The following is a 27941-nucleotide window of genomic DNA, read 5'->3' on the forward strand; positions in this document are numbered from 1 at the left end:
GGTAGAGTTCTTTATGTTTACAGCCCAATCTACTGGAAAATATTGCTGAATTTTGCAAAAATAACAGGAATAAGTATAATAAAAGATGTTGAGGACTTCTATACTCAAGAGTACAAAGCAAGCTGGGCATAAAGGCACACACCTTTAATCTCAGCACTTGGAAGGCAGAAGCAGGTGTTGAGTTTACAGAATGAGTTTCAGGACAGCCAGGGATACATAGTTAGGCTGTCTCCTAATCCATCTATATGCCTAATGTAATTCCAACCACAAAGGCATTGCAGGTCACAAAAATATTTTTGGGACTTTATTGTAGAGATAACAATAAGGCATTATGTGATTTTAAGTAAGACAGTAGCTTTAGAGTCATTCTGATTATAGGATGAAAAGATAAGACTAGAAGCAAGAATTCAAGTGAAATGTAACAATAGCCATCCTTGAAGAGTGGCAGAGGGATGGAAAAAAGAGAGCAGATCTGAGCACTACGTAGGCTGAGAAGAACTGGGGGTGGGGAAGGAGGAGGATAGGAAACAATATTCATACCATGCTAACTAGTTTATGCCTGTCTCAAGAAAACTGACCAGGGCTGGAGGATGAAGGCTCTAGAGGATCAAGGTTCAGTTCCCAGCACCTAAATGGTGTCTTACAACAGTCCTTAACTACAGTTCCAGGGGATCCAGTGCCCTCCTTCTGGCCTCCATAGCTATGGGATAATATTTTTGTACTCTATAAAAATTTGTCACTCATATTGGTTTAATAAATGCTAATTGTCCAGTAGCTAGGTAAGAAGTACAGATGGGGTAACCAGACTAAAATTCTGGAAAGAGGAAAGACAGAGATGTTGTTACCAGCCAGATGCAGAGGAAACAAGATGAGGATGCTTCACTGATTAAAGATACCAAGCCAGGTGGCTAAACACAGACAAGAATTATGGGTTAATTTAAGTTGTAATAGCTAGTTTATAATAAGCCTGTGCTAATAGGCCAAACAGTTTGTAATTAATATAAGCCTCTGTGTGTTTCTTTGGGACTGAAAGGCTGCGGGACCCAGCGGGACAGAAACTTCCGTCTACACTCCACAGGCATGCATGCAGTGTACTTACATACGTGCAGACAAAATACTCATACATATAAAAGTAAATAAAATCTTTAAAAAACAAAACCTCCTAATAGTTCAAAATTCACAGTGAGTCTAATTATTCAGTCTTAATTTTTACAACTTGCACTGACTAGAGGTCTTCACTCTATGACATCAGAAAAGGATAAAGGCATTGCATTTATTCCAACTTTCCCACTAGCTGTATTATCAGATCACATTTAATGTAGTGTTCCTATACTCTCTGACACAAGACATGGAGTAATCAAGCTTCCTCTGCAAGTCAAGCTGCTAAGGGAGAAAAGCAACTAAGGGTCGTACTCAGCTGTGAGGCTCATAAGTCACAGTGGCAAGCATAGCAGGATATCTCCCAAGGTTCAAGAATACTTTTATCTTGGGGTAAGCCCTGCTCAGAAGCATGGAATTCATTTCTGGTCTAGAAAACCTAGTCAACTACTGATGGCTGGTGAGGCCATGGAACCTAGAGAACTACTGCTACCTTTCCAAAGAAGGAGAATCTCGACTGCATTCTTAATACTCACCCTTACACCCATGGATGAGTGCACTTTTTAACCCTCATCAATGAAGCTTCTTTGTGCAGAAGACAGAATCCATTACAGAAAGCCACAGTTGAATAAGATACAGAGAACAACTGACTGTAAGATACAAAGCCCCAACTGATAATCCAACACAACCCCTGCACCCACAGCTCTGGGAACATCAAGAAAAAGAGGGAGAAAAGGTTCTAAGAGCTAGATGACTAGGGGGTCTGCTTTAAGATTATATGGCAGGGAAACTACACTCATGTCTCAACAGCATGACTACTTAAACAAAACCTGAACAATAACAACACCAGTCGACACACAAACAAGGACAGAAGGACTCACAAGGCATAGATGAAGAACTACAGCCAATTAATAACTGCTGAGAGAGAGAGAATTAGTCTTCCCCAGGGTGGAACCCCAATTGGATATCAATTTGTTGGCCCTAAAAACATATACATACAAGCAATAAATGGACTCGGCAGCTTGTATGTATATGTTTATACATATGTAACAAAAATTAAAGGAGGCCATAAATCTGAAAGTAGGAGGACTTGAGAGATGTTGAAGGGAGGAGGGGGGAATATATATGAAATTTGAAAACAAGTAAGTCTGGGACCTCAGAGAGAATAGGCCTGAGCTAGGACCTATGTGGGTCTGGGCGTTGGTCTGGGACATCAAAGGGAATAGGCAGGAACCAGAAACCTCTGTGGGTCCAAGTGTGAGTCTGGGACCTCTAAGGGAGTAAGCCTGAGCCAGGTCCTCTGTGGCTCTGGGTGGGCCCGAGACTGGAAACTCTAAGGGAGTAGACTGGAGCCAGAGTCCTTTATAGGACCAACCCTAAGCCAGGGACATTTACAGAAACAGGTCTGAGCCAACAACCTAGGCTAGAGGAGGCCTGAAATAGCAAACTCCAAGGGAGTGGAGCAATGCCCGGGAACTCTGAGCAACCTCCAGGAACATGGAGTGACCAAAGGGGTAACTAGAACTGTGGCACTGACTGTACCATGAGGAACAACAATCTGAGCCTTGGATTCACTGGAACCTAGAAGATTAATCAACAGAATCCCAGACAGCTCCAACCACACCTATTAGAGGAAAAGATGAGTAGAAAAGGTAAGAACACATGCAACACCACAAAGAACAACACGACACTAGTAAAACCTAAAGACCCTACAAAAGCAAGACTTGAACTACCAAATATAGATGAAGCAGAAGAAAATGACCTAAAAAATAAGAAGAAACATACAGAATAAAGAAAGAATATTAAGAGCTGCAAAGGAAAAAGGCCAAGCAAAATATGAAGGTAGACCTATCAGAATTACACCTGACTTCTCACTGGAGACAATGAAAGCCAGAAGGTCATGGTCAAGCGTTATGCAGATATTAAGAGACCATGGGTACCAGCCCAGACTACTATACCCAGCAAAACTTTCAATCACCATAGAAGAACAAAACAAGGTATTCCATGACAAAACCATGACAAAACCAGATTTAACCTAGCCACAAACCCAGCCCTACACAAAATACTACAAGGAAAACTCCAACCCAAGGCACTTGGCTACTACATTAACAAAAACACAGACAATTGATGGTCTCATAGCAGCAAATTACAAAGAAGGGGAAAACGCACAAATTCACATCATCAATAATGAAAACTAAATTAACAGGAGATAGCAATCACTGGTCATTAATATCCCGTAATATAAATGGGCTCAACTCACCTATACAAAGGCACAGGCTAACAGATTAGTTAAGAAAACAAAATCCATCCTTCTGCATACAAGAAACACATCTCAACCTCAAAGACAGACATTGTCTCAGAGTAAAGGGTTGAGAAAAAATATTCCAATCAAATGGACCTAAGAAAAAAAGCAGGTGTAGCAATCCTAATATCGAACAAAATAGACTTCAAACTAAAATCAGAGAAAAGAAGGACATTTCATATTAGTCACAGGAAAAATCTATCAAGAGGAAATCTCAATACTGAACATCTATGCTGCAAATACAAGGGCACCCTCATATGTAAAAGAAACACTCCTAAACCTTAAATCATATATTAAACCCCACTCTAATAGTGGGAAACTTTAACACTCCACTCTCACCATTGGAAAGGTCAGTCAGACAAAAAAATGAACAGAGAAATAAGGGAACTAACAGATGTTATGACTCAAATGGACTTAAAAAAGACATCTATAGAATATTCCATCCAAACATAAAAGAATACAACTTCTTCTAAGCACCACATGGAACCTTCTAAAAAACTAACCACATACTTAGTAACAAAACAAACCTCAACAAATATAAAAAAACTTGGAATAACCCCATGTGTCTTATCAGATCACCATGGTTTAAAGCTAGAAATCAATAACAATACTAACTCCAGAAAACTCACAAACACATGGAAATTAAGCAATGCTCACCTGAATCTTCAATGGGCCAGAAAGAAATAAAGGGACAAATTAAAAACTCCCTAAAATTGAATGACAATGACTACACAACATACCCAAATGGCAATCTTACCAAAAGCAGGTAGCCTTGAACTCAGATCTGCCTACCTCTGCCTACTGAGTGCTACAGATTCAAAGTAATGCCCATCAAAATCCCAGCAAAATTCTTCAGATCTTGAAAGAACTGTACTCAACTTCATATGGAAAAGCAAAAAACCCAGGATAGCCAAAATAATCCTATACAATAAAGGAACTTCTGGGGGGATCACAATCTACTTCAAACTCTACTACAGAGCCACAGTACTGAAAACAGCCTGGTATTAGTACAAAGACAGACAGGAGAACAATGGAACCGAATCGAAGATCTGGATATTAACCCACACATCTTTGAACAGTTTATTTTTGACAAAGAAGTAAAAAAAAATCAAATGGAAAAAGAAAGCATATTTAACAAGTGGTGCTGGCATAACTGGATATCAACATGTAAAAGAATGAAAATAGACCCATATCTATCACCATGCATAAAACTCAAGTCCAAATGGATCAAAGACCTCAACATAAAGCCAGCCACACTAAACCTCATAGAAGAGAAAGTGGGGAGCACACTTGAACACATTAGCACAGGAGACCACTACCTAAATAGAACCCCAGCAGCACAGGCATTGAGAATAACAATTAATAAATAGGACCTCCTGAAACTGAAACACTTCTGTAAAGCAAAGGACACGGTCAACAAGACAAAACAACTCTGAGATCCCATCTTACACCTGTAAGAATGGCAAAGATCAAAAACACTGATGACAATTTATGCTGGAGAGTTTGTGGGGAAAGGGGAACACTCCTGCATTGCTGGTGGGAATGCAAGCTGGCACAATCCCTTTGGATGTCAGTGTGGTGATTTCTCAGAAAATTAGCAAACAACCTTCCTCAAGACCCTGTAATATTTTGGGTATATATCCAAAAGATGCTCAATCGTGCCACAAGGAAATGTGCTCAACTATACTCATAGCAGCATTGTTTGTCATAGCCAGAGCCTGGAAACAACCAAAATGGCCCTTGACCAAAGAATGGATAAGGAAAATGTGGTACACAATGGAGTACTACACAGCAGAAAAAAAATGACATCTTCAATTTTGCAGACAAATGAACATCATTTTGAGGTAGAAAACATCATTTTGAGTGAAGTAACCCAAACACAGAAAGACAATTATCACTTGTACTCACTCATAAGTGGTTTTTAAATATACAGCAAATAAAACCTGCCCACAAATCACAACAACAGAGAACCTAGACAACAAAGATGACCCTGAGAGACATATGTAGATCTAATTTACATGGGACGTAGAAAAAGACAAGATCTCCTGAGTAAATTGGGAGCATGAGGACCTTGGGGGAGGGTGGAAGGGGAGAGGCAGGGAGAGGAGCAGAGAAAAATGTAGAGATAAATAAAAATCAATAACAAAGAAAAAAAGAGAGAAAGAAAACAGAAAAAAGTGGTGTTTCCATTAGTGGGCATGAGTTGACATAGTTCATGCTTTTACTGCCCATGCAAAGAAGTACAGTAAATAGAAAATCTGAAAATACTTTCTCACAGTAAGTGATGCATACATTCTTAACTTGCCTTTAAATTTGCAGCGCTTCATTTTGGAGGTGTTTGAGACTTAGAGAATAATGATGTCTTTCAAACAAAGAATCTATCCTAGATGCTTAAGACACAGCCCTACCTCGTAAGTAAACTAAAGGCAGGCTGGTCCTAGATTTCTGAGAACAGAATGAAAATTAACATATATCACCTCTACCCAAAGGTTTGGTCAACTTCACCAGCATCCTCCATGTGAAGAAAGCCCCGTCAGTTGCCACTCCTCTTCTTTTGACTCCCTAGCTCTCAGCTGTTCTTTGTTCTTTGTCCCTCTTTTCCTTTGACTCCCAGGGTGCTGTTCTACCATTCTGTTTTGTTTGCTATGGCTCCTCATTTCCTTCCTACTTTTAATTAGTAGTGTTTTCTTTCCATATTTCTTTCCATACAGTTTCACTAGATAGTGTTCTCCATCCTTGATGATCTACAAAGCCTTATCTTAATAGCTGAGATTATCCTCTCAGCTGCTGAAGTTCACTCTAGCGGCCATTGGACGCCAACTTCTGTTTTTGTCCATCCAAAGGATCCAACAGGACTGGTTCAATTCTGAGAACTCATTCCAGCCACTGGTTCTCAAAATTACTCTTTTACAAAGCTTGTCGTTTACAGCACTGTAACCCTTCTGAAACTTAGGAAAGATGATGAAGCAGTCAGACAAACGTGTGTTTTCTTTCTTATGCACAGTGTGACCTTTTAAAATGTGGTAACACTTTGCCTACAAAGTCTTATATAAATTAACTCACCATGCACAAAACTCAAGTCCAAATGGATTAAGGACCTCAATATAAATCCGAACACACTGAACCTTATAGAAGAGAAAGTAGGAAGTAGACTGCAACACATGGGCACAGGAGACCACTTCCTACATATAACCCCAGTAGCACAGACAATATGAGAACCAGTGAATAAGTGGGACCTCCTGAAACTGAGAAGCTTCTGTAAAGCAAAGGACATAGTCATTAAGACAAAAAGGCATCCTACTGATTGGGAGAAGATCTTCACCAACCCCGCATCAGACAAAGGTCTGATCTCCAAAATATATAAAGAACTCAAGAAACTAGGCATTAAAATTCTAAATAATGCAATTAAAAAATGGGGTACTGAACTGAACAGAGAATTCTCAACAGAAGTTCAAATGGCCAAAAGGTACTTAAGGTCATGTTAAACTTCCTTAGCGATCAGGAAAATTCAAATCAAAACAACTTTGAGATACCATCTTACACCTCTCAGAATAGCTAAAACAAAAAAACAATGATAGCCTATGCTGGAGAGGATGTGGAATAAGGGGAACACTCATCCATTGCTGGTGGGAATGCAAACTTGTGCAACCACTTTGGAAATCAGAAAATTGATCAGAAATCAACCTACCTCAGGATCCAGCATTACCAGTCTTGGGAATATACCCAGGAGATGCCCAATCATACTACAAAAGATTTGTTCAGCTATGTTCTCAGCAGCACTATTTGTAATAGCCAGACCCTGGAATCAACCTAGATGCCTCTCAACTGAAGAATGGATAAAGGAAGTGTGGTACATCTACACATTAGAGTACTATTTAGAGGTTAAAAAAAATGACATCTTGAAATCTGCATGCAAATGGATGGAAATAGAAAATGCTATCCTGAGTGAGATAACCCAGACCCAAAAAGATGAATATGGTTATGTACTCATTCATTAGGGCACTCTAGCCATAAACAAAGGACATTGAGCCTATAGTTCACAACCCTAGAGAAACCAAATAATAAAGTGAACCCAAAGAAAACCATATATAGATCCTCCTGGAAATTGGAAGCAGAGAAGATCGCCGGGCAAAGGTTGGGAGCATGGGGGTGGGATTTGTGGTGGAGTAAACGAAAGGGGAGTGGGGGGGAGAGAAGGGAGAAGGGAAGGATTGGGGAGAGCTTGGGGGAGTGGCAGGGTTGTGATAGAGGAAGGGTGGATATGGGAGCAGGGAAGAAGATATCTTCATTTTAGGGTTGGCAAAAGACTTGGCTCTAGAGGGGTTCCCAGGTGTCCAAGGGGATGTCCCCAGCTAGGTCCTTGGGCAGCAGAGGAGAGGGTGCCTGAACTGGCCTTGTCCCATAGCTACACTGATGAATACCTCGAATATCATCATAGAACGTTCGACAGGCGATGGATGGAGATAAAGACAGAGACCCACATTAGAGCACTGGACTGAGCTTCCAAGGTCCAGTTGAAGAGCAGAAGGAGGGAGAACATGAGCAAGGAAGTCAGGATTGTGGGGGGTTGGTCCACCCACTGAGACAGTGTGACTGATCTAATGGGAGCTCACCAAGGCCAGCTGGACTGGGACTGATGGAGCATGTGATCAGACCGGACTCTCTGAACGTGCCTGACAATGAGGGCTGACTGAGAAGCCATTGATAATGACACTGGGACTTGTTTCTACTGCATGTACTGGCTTTTGGGGACCCTAGTCTGTTTGGATGCACAGCTTCCTAGGCCTGGATGGAGTGGGGAGGGCCTTGGACTTCCCACAGGGCAGGGAACACTGCCATCTCTTAAGACTGGATGGGAAGGGAGGAGGGCGAGTGGGGAGTGGGAGGGGTATGGGAGGAGGGGAGGAAGTGGAAATTTTTATTTATTTATTTTTTATTTATTAACGATTTTTGTCTCTTCCCTACCACCGCCTCCCCTTTCCCTCCCCCTCCCCCAATCAAGTCCCCCTCCCTTGTCAGCCCAAAGAGCAATCAGGGTTCCCTGCCCTGTGGGAAGTCCAAGGACCACCCACCTCCATCCAGGTCTAGTAAGGTGAGCATCCAAGCTGCCTAGGCTCCCACAAAGCCAATAGGTGCAGTAGGATCAAAAACCCATTGCCATTGTTCTTGAGGTCTCAGTAGTCCTCATTGTCCGCTATGTTCTGCAAGACAGGTTTTAACCCAGGCTTTTTCAGACCCAGGCCTTTATATATGGCTAGAAACCAAATATGAGTGAGTACATCCCATGTTCCTCTTTTTGGGTCTGGGTTACCTCACTCAGGATAGTGTTTTCTATTTCCATCCATTTGCCTGCAAACTTCCAGAAGTCCTTGTTTTTTACTGCTGAGTAGTACTCTAATATGTATATATTCCATACTTTCTTCATCCATTCTTCAATTGAAGGGCATCTAGGTTGTTTCCAGGTTCTGGCTATTACAAACAATGCTGCTGTGAACATAGTAGAGCATATACTTTTGTTGTATAATAAGGCCTCTCTTGGGTATATTCCCAAGAGTGGTATTGCTGGGTCCATGAGTAGGTTGATCCCGGGAAGTGGAAATTTTTGAATGGAAAAATAAAAATACATAAAAAATTCTTACATAAAAAAACCTAACTCCTGATCATCACTAGTTCTCAAGAAGGGATGATGTATCTGTCTTATTACTGTGAAATATTTATCTCATTCTAATAGCTCCTGTCTTCTGACTGACTTTAGGAACAAAGTGACACGTGCTGAAAGTGATGCTAATTGTTCCAAAAGAGCTGGGTAGACAATGGCAGCAGTGGAGTGTGAGTAACCTACTTTTAATCATAAGCTACTCAGAAACTCTGAAATAGGTTTAAAAGACACCAAGATGGTTTGAATCTCAGAATACTGTTAATGAGACAAAACCCTCCAACTTGGAAGTATAGTATTTATTCTAGAAAATACTAAAAAAAAAAAATACCATTTTCCTAAGAAACGTAGAGAAATTTTAAAAAGTGATTATTTGGTTGAGTATTATGGTCCTTTCAGAAAAGCACACAAAATTTCACTTTCTCATGAATTTCTAGATTTTATATTCTGATATATTCATCGATTGTGCATCATCTGGGCTGGGGAGACAGTTTGGTCAGGAAAGTGCCTGCTGCTCAAGCATGAGAACCTAAACTTTGAACCCAAGAACCACAAATACATCAGATGCAGTGGCAGCGTCTGTAACTGTAGCACTGGGAAGCAAGGGGACACTCAGTCCTGAACTCACTGCATCTGTCCAGCCAAGTGAAGAGCCCCGTCAGTGGAGAGCACTGCACTCTCACAAACAATGACAGCACGTACACATGCATGTGTGCACGCACACACGCACACATGCACACATGTCTGAAATCCCTGTGGGTGACTATGTTTTTATTTCCGGAAGGCAAATCCCTCTTATTTTCTTGTAAAACATTTTAGCTTACTTATGCTTAACCATTTTTAATTCTAATTTTCATTGTAAAACTTCTATTTTAAGAATGATATTCCATACTTATTCTGCATACATTTTCACAGCTAAATTAAGAGTATTTGAAGTTTCATAATTTGAATGTATATCAATTTTGTCAAATAGTAAATAATATGTTACTGAATGAAGAAAAAAGAAATAAAAGAAGGAGGCCACAACTGCTCCTAGGGGGTTGAGATTTTTATTATATAGATAAGGGAGAGAAAGAGGCATCTGAGAGTTCATAGTGGATATGACCAGCAGACTGGCCATGGCCATGTGAGGAGACAGGGGAATGGAGGGAGGAGAGCCAGGAACCAAGGGGGCAAAAGGTAAAATGGCCAAAAGAGGTTGGGTAATATAGGAATCAGAGAAGCAGGACTAGAGTTTAGGGTAGGGGGTAGGGTATGCCAGCCAGGAGGACCCTTTAATAAGTAGGGACTAAGGGCAGCTGGGAGAACTTAGAGGCCAGAGTTCTCTTTGATTTGTTAATAGCTTGTTTGTCCTGTGTTTGAGACCTTGTCTACAGATCCTACATTGCCTCTGCTAATTTCTCCCAATTTCATTACTCACAATGGTCCTGGCATTGTGGTCTCACTAGTTCCTCTATGGATCTGCCTAGTTAACAGATGACACCTTGTTGGCTGCTAAGACTGAACAGAGTTAGAGGGTTTTTTGTTTGTTTGTTTGTTTGTTTGTTTTTGATTTTTTGAGGTAGGGTTTCTCCGTTGCTTTTGGTTCCTGTCCTGGAACTAGCTCTTGTAGACCAGGCTGGCCTCTAACTCACAGAGATCCACCTGCCTCTGCCTCCCGAGTGCTGGGATTAAAGGGGTGCGCCACCACTGCCCGGCTGAGTTAGAGTTTTAAATTTATTAAATTCAGGAATTTGGGGCAGAGAGAATGGCTCAGAGGTTAAAGATGCAAACTTCAAGACCTAAATTCAAACCCCAGGATCTGCAGAAAAAGCAGGATGTGATGGCATGTATCTGTAATCTGAGCAACATGGACAAGAGTGGAAATTTCCTGGAAGCTCCCAGCCACAGAAATAACAGACCTACTTTGGCATGGTGGAAGGCAAGAATGGACTTCTGATAGCTGTCCTCTGACCTCCATATCACTGTGTCATGTGTATGCCCACACCCATAAGACACAATTTTTAAAAAAACATACTTGGCAATCTTTATACAAATATACCCCTCAGAATGGGCAGTGGTGCAGCATTTTCAGGTGTTTGTTGCTCTGTGACCCTTCTGAAAGCAATAGACGCCTTGCCCACAGCTGTCTATCACGTCCATAGTGCCTAGAACACAAAACATTAAAAAAAATACTGATCAAATTCAGTGGTCTCAGGATTCCATTGTTTGAAATGTTTACCCTCTGTTGTGTCCACCTGTCAGCTTGGCCTACTTTACATAGTCCCTCACCAGCTACAGTGATCTGAGAACCTGAGTACACAGGTCACTGTATGAAGTGGGCAAGGGAAGGGGAGTGGGCCAAGATCTTTCAAGACTGCACCATCTTTTTTTTTTTTTAAGTATTTACTTATTTGTATATTTCTCAGTGTGTAAGCAGCAAACTTTTTAAACTTCTATGCCAGTAGCCACCTGGTTTTGAAGGCAACAGATTCCTGCCCTAGGTACAGACTGAGTAGGAAGAGACATATTAACAAGCCTCCCTTGAAACCACCAAGACAGAATCTAACAGAGGGCTGAGGTCTACTTAAGGGAAATATGATGCTGTGATGTGTGCTGATGTGTGTATGTGTGTGGTGTAGTGTGGTCTGTATGTATATGTGTATGTGTGTGGTGTAGTGTGGTGCGTATGTATATGTGTATGTGTGTGGTGTAGTGTGGTGTGTGTGTGTGTATTTTACATAGGGTCTCTCCCTCTATGCAACCCATGTAGGCTTTGATCCTCCTGTTTCTGCCTCCTAGATGCTAAGCTTACAAAGAATACACTAGCTTGTCTAGGTTTCTGTGTGTTTTCTGAAGTTCATGTGGTGGTATGTGATCCTCTGTGAAGTCACACTCAAGTTTACTCTCCACTGTAGTAGTATTAAGAGGTGAGGCCCTTGAGTCAAGGCTAACTATGGTTTAGCCCACACAAATAGTGTCTTGTAGACAGAAGACATAGGCAGTTTTTGTTCTGCTTTGGTATCACTTGAGGACACAACATTCAGCACCTGCTTCCATCTTTTCTCTTCCACTTCCTGCCATGGGAGGATGCTGCTACAGGGAGATGCTATCAGTGAAGCCAGTCCTTCTTACTAGATACTTCCTACAGCACCTTTATCTTCACCTTCCCAACCTTCACACTATAAAAATACATTTCTGGTCCTTGAAAGCCTCTCAGTCTCATGTGTTTTGTTATAGCAGAATGAACAACTCAAGTACCTGGTCATAAAGAGACACTTAGTAAAGCCAGAGGGTAAATACTATGATCTCACCGAGTGTGACATGAAGCTAATCCCATCTATCCACCCCAATTCTATACAATTTTTCATGATACATTAACTATAATAACCAGGCCTTGGATTTTCATTATTTGATTTGATTAGCTTGACTTCACTTATTAATATATTTAACAATAAGCATATTTTTATATTAACTCTTTTAAGAAAAAATATTTTATTTTTATTTATGTGTGGCTGTATGTGTGCCCAAAGAAGTGAGAAGAGGGTACTGGATCTCCTAGAGTTGGAGGCATAGGCAGCTGTGAACCATGTGGGTGCTGGGAATTGAACTCAGGTCCTCTGCTAGAGCATCACAGAGCCTTCTCTCCAGCCCTAGATCACTTTTCAATACATTTCCTTTTGTGATAAATGCCTAGACACAGAAGAACAATAAGATTTAATTCTTTTAGTCAAACCACCTTCAGAATAGATCTACATGTCTTCCTTACAGATATACCTGTTTCCTTATCTCTCTATTCAATTATGTTTGTTGGTGGTGGTATCTCGTTCGTCCCCAGCTGCCCAAACCATGAAATAATCACTCAGAAACTGTATCATTTACAATACTGTTTGGCCAATAGCTTAAGCATATTTCTAGTTAGCTCTTACATCTAAATTTAACCCATTTCCATTATTTTATATTTTACCATGAGGCTGGTGGCCTACTGGCAAGGTTCCACCTAGCAGCTCACGTCTTTCCCCTCTGGTGGCTACATGGCATCCATCTCCTGACACCACTTTTTTTGTCCCAGCATCAATATAATTTTCCCCGCCTAGCTCTACTCTGCCCTATCACAGGCCAATGCAGATCCTTTATTTATTAACCAATAAAAGCAGCATATACATAAAAGGACTGCCTACATCATACATTATCTTAATTTTTTTTTTGCTAGCTTTCAGGTATAATGACACCCGACTGGTTATTTTATAAATGTAGAAATCCTCATTTTATAAATATGTCTTGAATATTTACCATGATTTGTGAATAATGTGAGCAAAGATTGTCCAGCAAGGTTGTTCTCTCCCTTATGCAGGAAGCATCACTGGTCCAATAGTCAAACAATCCTAATGAGAGGCACTCACTATCAATACTGCGATCTTTCTAAGTAGTATTTGACCTTTGTGAGGTGTTGGAGAAGATCTCGAGAACTGACATCAACAATGAAGATACCAGCAACTGCATACAATGACATGAAGCTCACTACCTTCCCAAGACAACAGATTAGATATAGTCATACAACGACCTTTAGTGAGAGTTATTATTTTCATTTTAAAGGGAGAACAAAGTCATAATGCTCAAACCCAGTAAATAAAAGGAGTTAGGATTTCATTTAAACTGGGTAGTTGGTAGCACATGCCTTTAATCACAGCACTTGGGAGGCAGACGTAGGTGGATCTCTGAGTTTGAGGCCGGTCTGGTCTTCAGAGTGAGTTCCAGGACAACCACAACCAGGGTTAAATAGAGAAACTCTGTCTCAAAAAAAATCAAAAAAGATTTTATTCAAAGCTAGTTGAGTAGTGGTGGTGTGTGCCTTTAATTGGGAAGCATGGGCAGGTGGATTTCTGTGAGTTCAAGGCCAGCCTGGTTGACAGAGCAAGTTTCAGGACTGCCAAGGCTACATAGACTTGTTTAGAAAAACCTGTTTAAACCCTGTCTAGAAAAACAAAACAAAGCAAAAAGATTTAATTCAAAGCTAACTGCTATAGCGTGACATGTCTTGAGGGATGCTCCTGAACCCTGTCTGGTGTTCACACTAGCCTTCATGCTTCCAATCCTGATCCTCACCAGATGGAAACTGTTCCATCAGCACACAAGCCCCAGGATGACTCAGGCAATTAAGAATCTTTGGTTTTAAACCTTTATAATCCCCATTTCTAAAGCTAAATCAGCTTACATTTTTTGAACTAACCAACTCATAGTGTTCACAGACCTAAGGTGTTCAGTATATGTAGAAAAATAAGATTGCCCGAGTTTGGGAACCCACCCTGCATCTCCAGTCACTGTTTACAACAGAGGTTTAAGAAAATAAGAAGTGGTGGATTTTTCTCCCATATCCTGGTAAAATGGTGATGCTTAATGTCCAAATGTGTTGTAACAAATGACTACCAACAAATCTCGAAACAAGGTGCTTTTGTTTTCACTATTTTAAAAACATGAGAACTTTTCTTTCTCCTTAGTACTTCGGTCAGATGACCTAGGCTGTGCAGAGGTTGCCTGAGGTTCTGACAGGCAGAGCGAGGTAACGATCCCAATCCTCACTTTCATCTCCATGTTTATAGAAGAATTAATTCAAAGAAGCCAAGAAACAGAGCCAGCTTGGAGGTCCATCAACAGACGAGAGAATGTGGTACACATTCAGCTGGGCAGGCCATGAAATCATGGTATTTGATGGGAGCAGGTGGAACTGGAAATCATCATATTAATCAAAATAAACCAAGACTCTGAAAGACATTGTATATTTTCTCTCATATGCAGAATCTAAATTTAGCTACATACTTTGTGTGTACAAACACATATATCTATGGCACGAGAGCTCGGAGGAGCAGTGAAAGTGGGGGCAGGGCTGGGAAGGACAGCGAGAGAAAGAACAACAATACAGATGAAATGTCATAAAAATGTTGTGGACTAACTGAAAAAGTTAATTTAAAAGAAAAATGTACCAAAACTGGGAGGCAGGCTTAGAAGCAAATGGGAAATATTGTGGAACTCTGGAAAAGAGAAACTTACTGTAAAAACTTAGGCACACTGAGGACAAGAAGGTATCTTTATCAGGACAACAGACACACAAAGGGCTGAGCATCCATATCCTTTGTTAGTTAAGGAAAAGGATAAACTATCATATAAAAAAATTTTATGTTCAGATAGTTATCTTTCAGCTAAAAATTCTTATAAATAGTAATCATTTATAAAGAGGTTAATTCCAAGAATCTAATATTTAGTCATTAAAATAAAAACATTTAGTATCATTACATACAACTGTAACTACTACAGCAATATAAAGCAGACTTAAGATCATAGTTTTGTGGCAATGTCAATGAATAACATACATGATTCATATATTTTATATAAACACTAGAAAATTGTACACAAAATCTGTAACTAAAGTATAAGATCTAATGAACCTAATGCCTGCTTATAGTTAATAATTTGATTTTTGTTTAAATATGTATGTGAAGTAGATAGATGGCTACTTTGGGGACACATAAAATGTCAAAAGATGTAATAATCTTTAGGTCTTTAAATGGGCTAAGAAATTTGGAATGTCGCTGGCAGCAAGTGTTTGCAGGAGCAAGTGTTCATGTTGCTCAGGGCAGACATAAGCTGTGATCTCAGGGAAACAAACTATCTAAAGCCTCGGGGTTTCTTTTTCGAATTTCTGAGACACTAAGATGAAGTGAGAAACAGGCAAAGCAAACCATGTGACTTCCCAGCTTGCTTCTATTTTGAGCAAAATAACTCATCCCATTTTTGCAGTGGTAAGTACACTAAAGTCCTCAGTTCCTAAGTACAACTAAATACCATCAACAAAACAGTAAATCACACAAAATCAAGAGCTAGAGATGTGAAATAAATTATAGGAAAAGCAAAATAGAGTCATTTATACACACATATTTTTATTTTTAAATTTTTCTTTTTTTCTATTATTTATCTCAAAGCAGATATGGCTTAAGAAATATTGTTTGGTGTGTGTTCAAATACCAAACACTAAGAAATAAGTGTATGTGTCCCAAAACCCATAATAATAGTCTTACTCTTTTTTATTTTAAGATTTATGTATACAGTGTTCTGCCTGCATGTATGCCTATAGGCCAGAAGAGGGCACCATATCTCATTACAGATGGTTATGAGCCACCATGTGGTTGCTGGTAATCGAACTCAGGGCCTTTGGAAAAACAGTCAGTGCCCTTAACTGCTGAGCCATCTCTCCAGCCCCTACTAGTCTCATTCTGAACAAACTGTGCAGCCTGGTAGTGGTGGCACACACCTTTAAGACCAGTACTCGAGAGGCAGAAACAGGTGGATCTCTGTGGGTTCGAGGATGGCCAGTGAACACAGTGAATTCCAGGATGGCCAGAGCTGTTACACAGAGAAACCTTGTCGCAAAAAAGAAAAAAAAAAACCAACAACAACAAACACCCCAAAACAAGAACAACAAAAACCAAAACAAACAAACAAAAACAAAACTGTGAAAACAATCCACCTTAGGAGAACAAACTGTGTTGTTCTTACACACATAGCAGTATTCCAATTTGATCTGACGGTGTGTGTATACGTTCATACATACGTAAGAATGCAGCAACTTACAGATTTTTGTGCTTTACCACACGTAAATTATACCTCACTGGGAGGAGACAAGCTATGGGATTGGTAAATGAAGTCTGCTTTCAGATGTAGGCACCTAATCCCAGAAACCACTTTTCATCACGGAATCAAGAGTCACAGGGTAAAAGGGAACCTGGCACTGCACCGCCCGGCATTCCAGCCTCACTAACCCGAGCACTTCACACCTAAAGGTCATGCAGTGACCCCACCCTTCTCCCAAGATTTCACTGCTGCTGTACTCACAAAATCCAGCTCTTTTGAAAACCCCTTCCTTTTTCTCTTTGTTTTCCCACAGAAGATATGACAATAAATGATGATTTATTTTATGCTGAGAAAGGGGGCTTTAAATTAATTTGCAAGAACCATTTGTTAGGAGCCAATTCATCAACAGCCCAATTTGCTGAATGTATCAAATTTAAATTCATCCCTTTTTAAAGATTTCAGTGAAATTCTATTACACTGATTTTTACTTTGCTTCATAGCAACTTTAAGACTATTTAGTTTGCAAAACAGCAGAGTTTTAGGATAAGTTAGCATTCCCATAAATATATTCAATAAGTGTGAATATAGTCTTTATAATGATCATATTCATGAATATATCCTCCTTATGAATACATTCATGAATACATTCTTCTTTGCCCTGTTGGGAAAACTTTTTAATACAGTTTAAAATTAATGAACATGAATATATTCATGAACATTTTTATAAGTTTATATTCATATTCATGAACTATGTTCTTGACCATATTAGGACATTTTAAAATCTAGTTTAAAATTTAATGAATATCAATATATTCACTAAGAATATAGTCATGTCTTCATCAGCATATATTCATATTCATAGCTATATTCTTGACCATATTGGAAAATCTTAGAACTCAGTTTTAAATCTAATAAATATTAATAGATTCATTAGGAATATATCCATAAGAATGTATTCATATCCCTTGAACATGTTTAAAAACAGTATTCTTGCAAGTCAACTAATACATTTAATTGACAAAATGAACATTCTGAAAAGTGGGACTAAGAACATATCTGCTTATATCTAGTAAACTGACTTATTTCTATATAGATGGATTTTTCTAACTATAAATCAGCCAGGCCTGGAGACAGCAAATACAGAAGGCAAATTGGTCTCTTCCTTTCCTGCCTTAGAATACAGACATATAAGCTTTGTGGCCTTTGAATCCAGGATTTTAACAGTAGCCCCTGGGCTGTCCTGTTTTCAGTCTTGAAGTGGGAACTGCATCAGTTTCTCTGGTTCTGAGGCCTTCAGAGTCACACTACTGGCATCTCAGGGTCCCCAGCCGCTATAATAATGTGAACCAATTCCTAAAATGTCCCCTTATATAACTATGTACATATACTAGTGACTTTCTCTCTAGGGAGTCCAAAGATTTCCCTATCTGGGTGACCCATATTGGCAGCCTAGTTTACTTGTTCATATAACCACATTCACACATATGTTCGTATGCAATACTATCATTTTATAAACAAATAAATCATGTTTTCTATATGTTTTATATGTGATACATGTATGCATTCTAAGCATATGTGCACATGTAAACATATGACTGGAATCCCTCCAGTCAGGTAAGACAGGCAGTGCTACAGGAAGTACCCTCAGAAATCTCTAAGAGTGTGATTTCCAGGACTAGTTAACAAGAATGTGACATAGTGACAGGGAAGCCGGGGTTCTATGTAAACCTAAAGCATAGCTGTGCTTCCCTGGGTGTGAAAGTCAGAGGTTAATTTTGGGATGTCTTCCTCATTTGCTTTTCCACCTTAATTTTTGAGACAAAGTGTCTCAATGAACCTGGAGCTTACTGTTTCAGCTAGACTGGCTGGTCAGAGTGTCCAGGGATCTGTCTCCACTTGTGCAGCAATTCTATAGCACTATCCCACACAGCCCTTGCTATCTTTATTGAAACATACAGTGGTGAACTTACTTTCAGTCAGAAAATATAATTAATTTTATTTTGTTGTCAATAGCCACTGTATCAAGACGTATTTTATAAACCATATTTCATACACTATACATCAATTTCAATATATAATTCAATTGTTGTTGTTGCTGTGTGCTTGCAAAATGATCACCACAATCAATTCTGGAATGCTTTTAAATAAATGTGGCAATGGATACTTATTATATATGCAGCACTCAGGAATTACAGAAGTTTTTATTAAATTTCTCAATTTCAAAGACAATTTTTTTCATTTTCCTGCTCTGGATGTTATTCAAGATAAAACTTCCATATATACAACTTTTGAGTTATCTTCTATGAAACACTAGGGATTGTGCAGATATTCTTTCTACGTTGCCCCCCCCCCCCCCCGCCTCCCTGAGGCTACCTTGTCACATCCTTGTTAACTAGTCCTGAAAACCACGTACCCCCTACCGGGGCTACCCTGTCACATTCTAGTCCTGGAGATCTTGTTAACTAGTCCTGGAAACCACGCTCTTGTTAATTTCCGAGAGTCCTCCCTGTAGCACTGCCTGTCTTACCTACTGGAGGAACTCTACTGTCTCTACATATGAACCCCGCTGTCGGTTACAAGTTCTAAGGTAACCTATACCTCCCTGTGGTTCCATGGCACTCTTTAGTAACGAGTTAGTTCCTGATACCAAAGTGGTCCTATTTATGATGCTTCCTTCATGATTATGGCTTCTTGTTCTGGTTTAAGATACCTGTGCCTATTACATAAAGCGGGCATGTCAGTCTCATGGGTATTCACTTATTTTTACACATAACATTAAATCTAGCCTTTAATCCCATCACTCAGAAAGCAAAGGTAGGCCAGCCTGGTCTACAGAGCGAGTTCCAGGACAACCAGGACTATACAGAGAAACCTGTCTCAAAAACCAGAAACAAAAAACAAATGAACCTAAATTATAGTTAGAATCTTAGTGACTAAGCTTGGTGTCCATGTCTTTCTATATGGTTATCCAACTGATCTGCACCACTCATTGGCAGGATCACAGATGCATGAGCCTGTTTATAGATTCCCATTGGTTTGATTATCCACTTGATTACACAATTCTGCAACAAATCTGGATATCCTACAGGGAAGCAGAGGGCAATCTTATAACCTGTAAGACCTGTATCTACAAAATCTAAACTATATGCAATCTTGCTATTAGAACAAAAGGACGGTGACCCTTGGTTCTACAGCTTTGTCCTGTCTTTATTGCTTTTAGTCATTTGTATAGCTATATACTTTTTGTAATAAATTCGATGATCTGTCTCCCTCACATGTGCACACACATACATCTCTCCCTCTCTCTCTCACACACACACATACCTCTCACATACCTCTACCTCCCCCCCCAAACACACATTTCCCTCCCTCCCCCCTCCCCATCTTTCTCACTCTCTCTCACATACAAACCTCTCACCCCCCAAAAAAACTGATATATATATACAGTTGACTCTGGGAGAAATCTGTATCCACATCAGAAACTAAAGACATACTAAGTGTAATGGTAAAAGTAAAATGCTGCGGATCCCCAAGTGACTGCAGAAGGCAGCAGGTCACGAGACCACGCCACAGGACCCCGAAGTGGTGGCAGGTAGCAATCTGAGGGTCCTGAGAGAAACCAGTCTCAGGAAGGGATGGCAGAGTTCCCCAAGTGGCTACAATGGGCCACGAGGGGCAGCGAATCCCAGTCAGGGAGCTGCGTGACGGGGCAGCCATTCCCACGAGGAGAGACAGACGGATGGGCACACCACGAGACCATGTCGCAGGTCTCTGAAGGTGGCTGGTCCCAGGCAGGGAGACATGCAGAGGGCAAGAGACAGGTAGGAACTACATGCAGAGTGAGGTTGAATATTTATTTTAGTGGGTTATGGAGGGGAAAGGGAGAAGGGGGAAGAAGAGAGAGAGGCAGAGAGGGGGGAGGGGGAGAGAGAAAGAGGCAGAGAGAGAGGGGAAGAGAGAGAGAAACAGAGAAGGGGAAAGGAGAGAAGTAGAGAGAAGGGCGAGACAAAAAAGGAGGGACTCAGGCTTGAAGCTGAAGATCAGCTTGCCTTTGCAGACCGACGGGGCGGGAGGGAGGTGAGGAAGGGAGTGGGCGTGGCTTGTCTCTTAGAGGGCTAGAGCAGACCATTACATTCCCATCTCTTTTTTATAATAAAAAGGCAGGAGTTTAGGAACAACTGGTTAAAGGAATAGGGGTAGCAGATTCTCAAGACTGCTTTGTGCTTATTTGTGGGTGTCGTCTTGGGGGGGAACCTAAAAAAGCTGGCTGCTGGTCACATCTTGGTGTAGCTGGTCTGTTTGTTCCTGTCCAGTGGTTGTGGTATGGAATTGTCTGGTGTCTCTTACACCTGTTTATGGTATTGGCAGAAGTTAAGGGCAAAGTTAAGTTTAAGGAAAAAAAATTTAGGACCAGGGAATTAAGGAGGGTGTATCTGACCTGTTTAAGGTGGATCCTTTAATTCAGTTCCCTTGGAACTCACAAGAATTCTTTGGGTTTGTGAAAACAGAAGTTTTAGGCATGTACATTGTATAAACAGTAGCATATTTATGTCAGAATGACTGTGACAGATATTTTTGCACTATTAAAAATATTTTTAAGGCTGTGGAAGGCAGTGTGAGAGAGAAATTTGATAACTTGTATTTATCCTCGCACCTTTATAACTTGCAGGTCTTGTACTGGTATTGTATTTTACTGAAATTTGTTTGGTGAGGATGTCCTTTGAAACTGACAAAACCTCTCAGCTGTCAAACTGCATCAGAGATCTTTGAGAAGGATAAAATTTTACTTGAGTTACTGATTAAAAAATGGCAGAGAACTTACTTGGCTGGCACCTAGAGCTACTCCTCAGGGTCCTCCATGGTCACTGAGGGTCGTATTTGCCTTTTTTTTTTTTTTTTAGTGCAGGACCTGCCAGGCTCCAGAAGATCCTGTGGGCTAAGAAATCTGTAGAAAGACAAGCCTACTTTGACCTGAGCAGCTAGGCTGTTGATTCTAGCGATTCTGTCCACTGTCTGGTGATCTTCAGTTTAGATGAAAGGCAGTTTTGTTCAGTGGTCAGGGCTTGGCAGTTGAAGTGATTTGCGGATGGATGTTGTTTTGTGCCCATTTGTCTTTTGTCTTCTTGGAAGAAAGTAAAGTGCTTCTGCTAGGAGCCAATCTATCTCCTTTTGCTATGAAAAGTCTTTTAATAATTAAATATTTAAATGCCATATTCCCCAGATCTCTGATAAGTTGAGGGCTGTTTATCAGGTATAACTAAAGTATAGAATCTGCCTGGAGAGCTGGGTCTGAGCTTGACTGTACTGACTCTCAGCAGGTAAAGCAGGGTTGGATTAAATATAAAGTATTTTTGTAAGGGACTTAAAAGTACATACCATTTTAAAAAATGAGACTTTCTAGTCTGGAATGAGATAAAATGAACAGACAATTATAACATTTAACACTAAACATAGGTACATTTAAGTTACATGTATGAACACATAGACACAGAGTGAACAAACAGGAATTCGATGAAGTGGATGCTCTCGGTAGGCCCTACCAAAGGCAAGCTACTACGCAAAACACACATACAACAGAGTCAGCAAGAGGAATTTAGAGACAAATACATAAGTAAATCAGGGGACCAGGACTTGGTCACCTGACACCTGACTTGTCTCTCAGTTAAGATGGTAGTAAAGTCACCTGACCTCAGTTAAGATGGCAGTGAAGTTACCTGACCTCAGTTAAGATGGTGGTAACGTTGCCTGATCTCAGTCAAAATGGCAGTGGTCACATGTTGTATGGAAAAACCATGATTTTGAGCTGCAGGGATTTTAGGTTTAATAATAAGAGAGACCTAGAGGCATGATGTGCCCTGTCATTGAGCCACCATGCCACAAGCCGTGGCAGAAAAGGCTGGAATTGAAAACATCTGCCTCATGGATCTGACCATCTTGTTGGTAGCAGTAGTGGTGGCAGCGCCAGTTTGAGCAAACTCCTTCCATTTGCCTGTGCGCTGACTGATGGTAGTTAGAAAGCTCCCATAAAAGTGGAGCCAGCGGGGCTGGAGAGATGGCTCAGAGGTTAAGAGCACTGACTGCCCTTCCAGAGGTACTGAGTTCAATTCCCAGCAACCACATGGTGGCTCACAACCATCTGTAATGCCCTCTACTATATATATGAAATAAATAATTCTTTAAAAAAATGGGGCTGGAGAGATGGCTCAGTGGTTAAGAGCATTGCCTGCTCTTCCAAAGGTCCTGAGTTCAATTCCCAGCAACCACATGGTGGCTCACAACCATCTGTAAAGAGGTCTGGCGCCCTCTTCTGGCCTTCAGGCATACAGACAGAATATTGTATACATAATAAATAAATAAACAAATAAATAAATAACTTTTTTTAAAAAAGTGGAGCCAGCGGGACACCAGCAGAGTGAGGGAAGGAGCTGAAGAAGTAGAGCATTAAGGCCTGGGGTTTTAGAGCCTCTAAAAGGTATCCATCCCAGGGGGAGGCTGGATGACAGATACGGATGGCTTGCTACCCATAGTTGAAACCGTGAAAACCCAAGAAAATAGCGACACCACAAGGTCTATAGGGAGATGTCTCCCATCTATAGGCAGGGTGTAAAATAGCGGCAAACGCTGCAGGAAATGTGAGAGGGGGTCCCCCGCTCCCAGGTGGAGTGTTAAGCCTGACTGGCTCCGGTCAGGGCAACTCAGAAGCCAGAGAGGCCAGAGGAGCTCGATGGTCAATTCTTCAGGTTCAGAGAAACGGTTGGTAGGCATAGAAGTCACACTCAGGCAGATGGAATGGAGAACTGCTGTAAAGAAATCTATTTCTCAAGCCTAGAGTTCCATGAGTCCGCAGCTGGCCCACCTGCAGGCAGGAGGAAACATGGAGAGGCTGGCTGAGTCAGGGAGCACCAATGTAATCGTCAAAGTAAAATGCTGGGGATCCCCAAGTGGCTGCATCAGGCAGCGGGTCCCGAGACCATGCCACAGGTCCCCTAAGTTGTGGCAGGCAGTGGACCATGATACCAAGCCACAGGTCCCCAAAGTGGCAACAGGCAGCGGGCTGCAGGCTACAGTGGGCCATGAGGGGCAGCGAGTCCCAGGCAGGGAGCTGTGTGGTGAGTGAGAGACCTTGATGGGGCAGCCAGCCTCACAAGAAGAGACAGACAGATGCGCATGCCATGAGACCACAGAGCAGGTCTCCGAAGGCAGCTGGTCCCGGGCAGGGAGCCATGTAATGGCAGAGGGATAGGCACACCATGCAGAGCAAGATTGAATATTTTTTTAGTGGGTTATGGAGGGGAAAGGGAGAAGGGGGAAGAGCAGAGACAGAGAGAATGAGAGAGAGAGAGAGAGAGAGAGAGAGAGAGAGAGAGAGAGAGAGAGAGAGAGAGAGAGAGAGATGGGGAGAAGAAGGGAGAGACAGAAGCTGCCTCTTTGAGAGAGAGAGAGAGAGAGACAGAAAAGTAGGGACTCCAGGCCAGAAGCTGAAAATCAGCTTGCCTAGGCATACAGGGGAGGGAGTGGGCGTGGCTTGTCTCTTAAAGAGACCCCACTATTTCCTTATCCTGCATATTCATGGGAGAGATCAGTTTCTCGTAATGTTCACTTGTGATAGAGCCAAAGGTTTCCATTACATTCAGCTGTTCACTAAAAGTAGCAGCTGTTTGCAAGGAGAATGAAAATGTGAGGGGGAAAAAAAGCAGCCAAATTCCTTTATGTGCAACCTGTTCACAAATCATCTCCTATTTGGTTCCCAGCACCCATACCAGGTGGCTCAGAACCCTCTAACTCCAGCTCCAAGGAATCTGCCACCTCTGCCACACAGTCACACACAATATACTTTATGCATTTGTGTGTGTATGCATGTATGTATGTGTTTTTGAGGCAGGTCTATGTAGCTCAGCTGGTCTTGAACTCATTATGTAGAACAGCCTTGCCTAAAACTCAGAGATCCACTTATGCACACTGAGTGCTAGGATTAAAGCCATATGACACCACAACCAGAGGGCATATACATAATTTTTTAAAAATCAAGTGGAGACCGACAATATAGATCAGTGAGTAAAGGTGTTTGCCCCCAATTCTGATAACCTGCGTTAGATCCTCAGAACTGACCTTCTGGAAGATGAACAACTACTCTAACCTCCACATGCTCACCTCCCTACACACACGTGAACAAGAAACAGGAGGGTGCAGAGAAGGAGGAAGGCAAAAGAAGAGGAAGAAGAGAAAAGAACATTTTGGGCTGACGGGATGGCTCAGCAAGTAAAGGTGCTTGCCATGAAGCCTGATAACCTGAATTTGATCCCAGGACTCATATGGGAATACATAAAGTGACCAGCTCTGACTCTCTGACCTTGACATATGCATGCTAGCATGTACACATGCATGCATATGTACAAATAACTAAATTTAATAACAAATTTTACATGGGATAAAAAAATTAGTGCTGAGAACAAAAGTGAAACCAGAGGCCCCGTGGTTTACTAGTGGTTCTTCTATGTTGCCTAAAATGCCTCTTTTGGTTCTAGGATCATATGGTAAGGATACCCCCTGGACATGTAGCTTTATGAAAAATAACCTTGAGATATAGTTCAATAAAGTGACTAGTACCTAAAATGACCCAGAATTTCTTCTTTTAACAAGTTACCCTAAAAAACCAACAGCAACTAACTATATGCATTTAACAACCCATTACTTAAAGTAAGAGAAGCTAGACCTGTCAGAACCAGCCTGTAATTCCAGCACTCGGGAGGGCCAAAAAGGAAACGTAAAAGTTTAGTGTCAGCCTGGGCTACAAAGCAAGTTCAAAGCTAGCCTGAGCGATACAGTGAGATTCTGTCTTCAAAAGTAAAGGCAGGTAAAGACACTTGCCATCACGCCTGGCAACCCGAGTTTGATCCCCTGAGCCCAGAGTGGAAAAAGTTGCTCTAAGACAACCATGCCCCCCTACACCAAAAAAGATGAGAAGGAAGCTATTTTACAAACATACACGCATGCACACATCATACGCATATGTACAAACAAAACACACTGCGTGCACGCACAGAGATTATAAAAAGGAATTTATGTAGATTCAGATTATATTTCTTATATAATATGCTATTTTTTAACTTTGAAACAATTTTGTGGATCGACAGACAAGAGTTTACATCTGTTCTTAATGGCTATGTTGATGGCTATTATGAAAAAAATAGAGGTGCTTTATACAGTTGTTGGTTATCAGGCCAATATACTGGCAAATCCTATTCTGACAACTTCACAGGCATTCTGCTGACAGGAGCACTTGCCTACTTGAGCTGCACTGTGGAACTCTGCAGACCACAGGAACCACAGGAACTAATCCCACAAACACCAGAAAACAAGACTATACAAATGCTGACCCAGTGTTTAGTGTTACAACCCTACCTGCAGCTGGAGACCACCAGATGCTATGACAATCCCTTCACTGTTCTACATACAGGTAGAACACACCGCACTAATACTCCTGCAAGGAAATGATCCTCCGGCCTCTACTCTGCAACACACATTGCCCAGATACAAAGAAGACAAGGCAGGGCACCGGCCACTACCACAAGGGCCATTTTATGAGAAGGGGTGTCTTTGAATATGTTTATAAATGTTCATTAAAAAAGAAAAAAAAACCAAGCATAGGTGGAAAGAACAAAGTAGGGAGTTTAGTTTACTAGAAAATTTAAAATCCATCTTTGATTGCACTAATTTGAACATAGCTGAAGACTGGAACATAGCTTTTAAACTATATATAGTTAGAAGCAACAGCCTGAAAAGGTAACTCTGTAGCTTCTAAGACTGAGTCATGAACGTTATTCATGTCCCCTCACCACTGGAAGTGGAGAAACTAGAGGTAGCTAGACAATGAAGGCTAGGCAGTTTTACTCCTAAAGGTCCCCGGAGGTGTCTATTGAGGCTACCAGTCTCCTAAGAGAGGAATGTAAGATTATCTCTTCAGGGTGGTGACAGGTGACAGGTTTCAATCCTAACCAGACACTCCAGTGAAGCAAGACCCATACTGAATGCTGACCTTTCTACCTGTAAAGGTTAAAGCGTTATGAAAATGAGTCAGTTAATAATACAGAAAACCAACTAGAATTATGGACTATTTTCAAAAGGCTTTCTAAGTTTCGGTATTTAGAGTAAAACCCAAGGGGATACAACAAACTTTGTTCTTTCCGTAATTCTCCCTAAATTAAAAAAATAAAAAGCTCCCACTTTCTCTTTATATAATAATAACTTATTTCTACTCTGAAAGCAAAAAATCAGGATCACATTGTCTAATGAAAGGATTCACTAGTTGCTGGCTTCTTTGAGCCCCCAGTTGCCAGGCTTCTTGAGCCTCAGTATTCCCCTAGTCATTGCTAGGCCTCCTTATTCCCCAGGGAAAGGTGAGTGCGCTCTCTGCCCATTCCGCAGTCCCACTACGCAGGACAATCAGCCACAATAGGGAGTCAAATCATGCAGGAACTCAGTTTATTACTGTGAGCATCAGCTTATATAGCTTAAGTGACATGGTGTAATGTGGGGGTCCCTCCATCCAATGATAGGCAGCCAAGCCCTCCCTCTGGCTGGAGGGGCAGCTACCTAATTTCTGCTGTCTCATCCTCACTCAAAGTCAAGCCAGGCTTTTTTCTGTCCTATATCTCAAGTTGCAGGCCCTGAGATAACTTTGGCCCAACAATGAGTAATACTTGGCTTTTCCCTTCTAGTCCAGTTTCCTTCAGGGAAAGCTGTGGTGAAGTCTGCACCACACCACTACATACGCCACTCTACCAGCGTATCTCAGGAGAAGCAGGGCATGAGTATATAATGGAATTATTGACAGTTTCAGAACAGACTCTGAAATATTTAGCTAGAGAAAAAAACAAATTAAGAGCCTCAAGCTTTTAAAAGCTAAATTTAATTTCTGACAAGCATGACTGGTAATTACAACCAAAAGCCAAACATTGTGCAGTCCGTTTTTAGACTAAGCAATCTTACTACTCAGCACAAGCAATCACTGGGGCTCTTCTAGCATGAAAATATCGGCTCAGCTCCCGAAACCAGAGCGATATCAAGCTTCTCCAACGTGACTTGGAAAGTGAAACTTGTATGTGAACAAACTGGAAGCATAAAATTGTGGCCACAGCACTCAGGAGGCAGAGGCAGTGAATGTCTGTGAGTTCGAGGCCAGCCTGGTCCACAAGAGGGAGTTCCAGGACAGCCAGAGCTACACAGAGAAACCCTGTCTTAAAAAAAAAAAAAAAAAAAAAAAACAACCCAACGCCCCCA

At 41.1% G+C, this 27941-nt stretch overlaps 1 protein-coding gene across 6 annotated transcripts in view; it reads right to left on the reverse strand.

Annotated features, from left to right (window-relative positions):
* Nucleotides 1–27941, reverse strand: part of Kiaa1958 (KIAA1958 ortholog) — a 211493-nt gene that overhangs the window by 112733 nt on the left and 70819 nt on the right. Inside the window, exon 2 of one of the 6 annotated variants that reach the window (XM_050132041.1) lies at nucleotides 11074–11203. The exons of the other annotated variants lie outside the window; for them this stretch is intronic. The gene's annotated coding sequence lies outside the window, so the exon portion shown is untranslated. The remainder of the gene's footprint in view (nucleotides 1–11073; nucleotides 11204–27941) is intronic. 6 annotated transcript variants of the gene reach the window in all.

The sequence above is a fragment of the Alexandromys fortis genome, unplaced genomic scaffold (assembly GCF_014885135.2).
Source record: "Alexandromys fortis isolate MF-2015 unplaced genomic scaffold, M_Fortis_MF-2015_v1.1 scaffold_393, whole genome shotgun sequence".
NCBI lineage: Eukaryota > Metazoa > Chordata > Mammalia > Rodentia > Cricetidae > Alexandromys > Alexandromys fortis.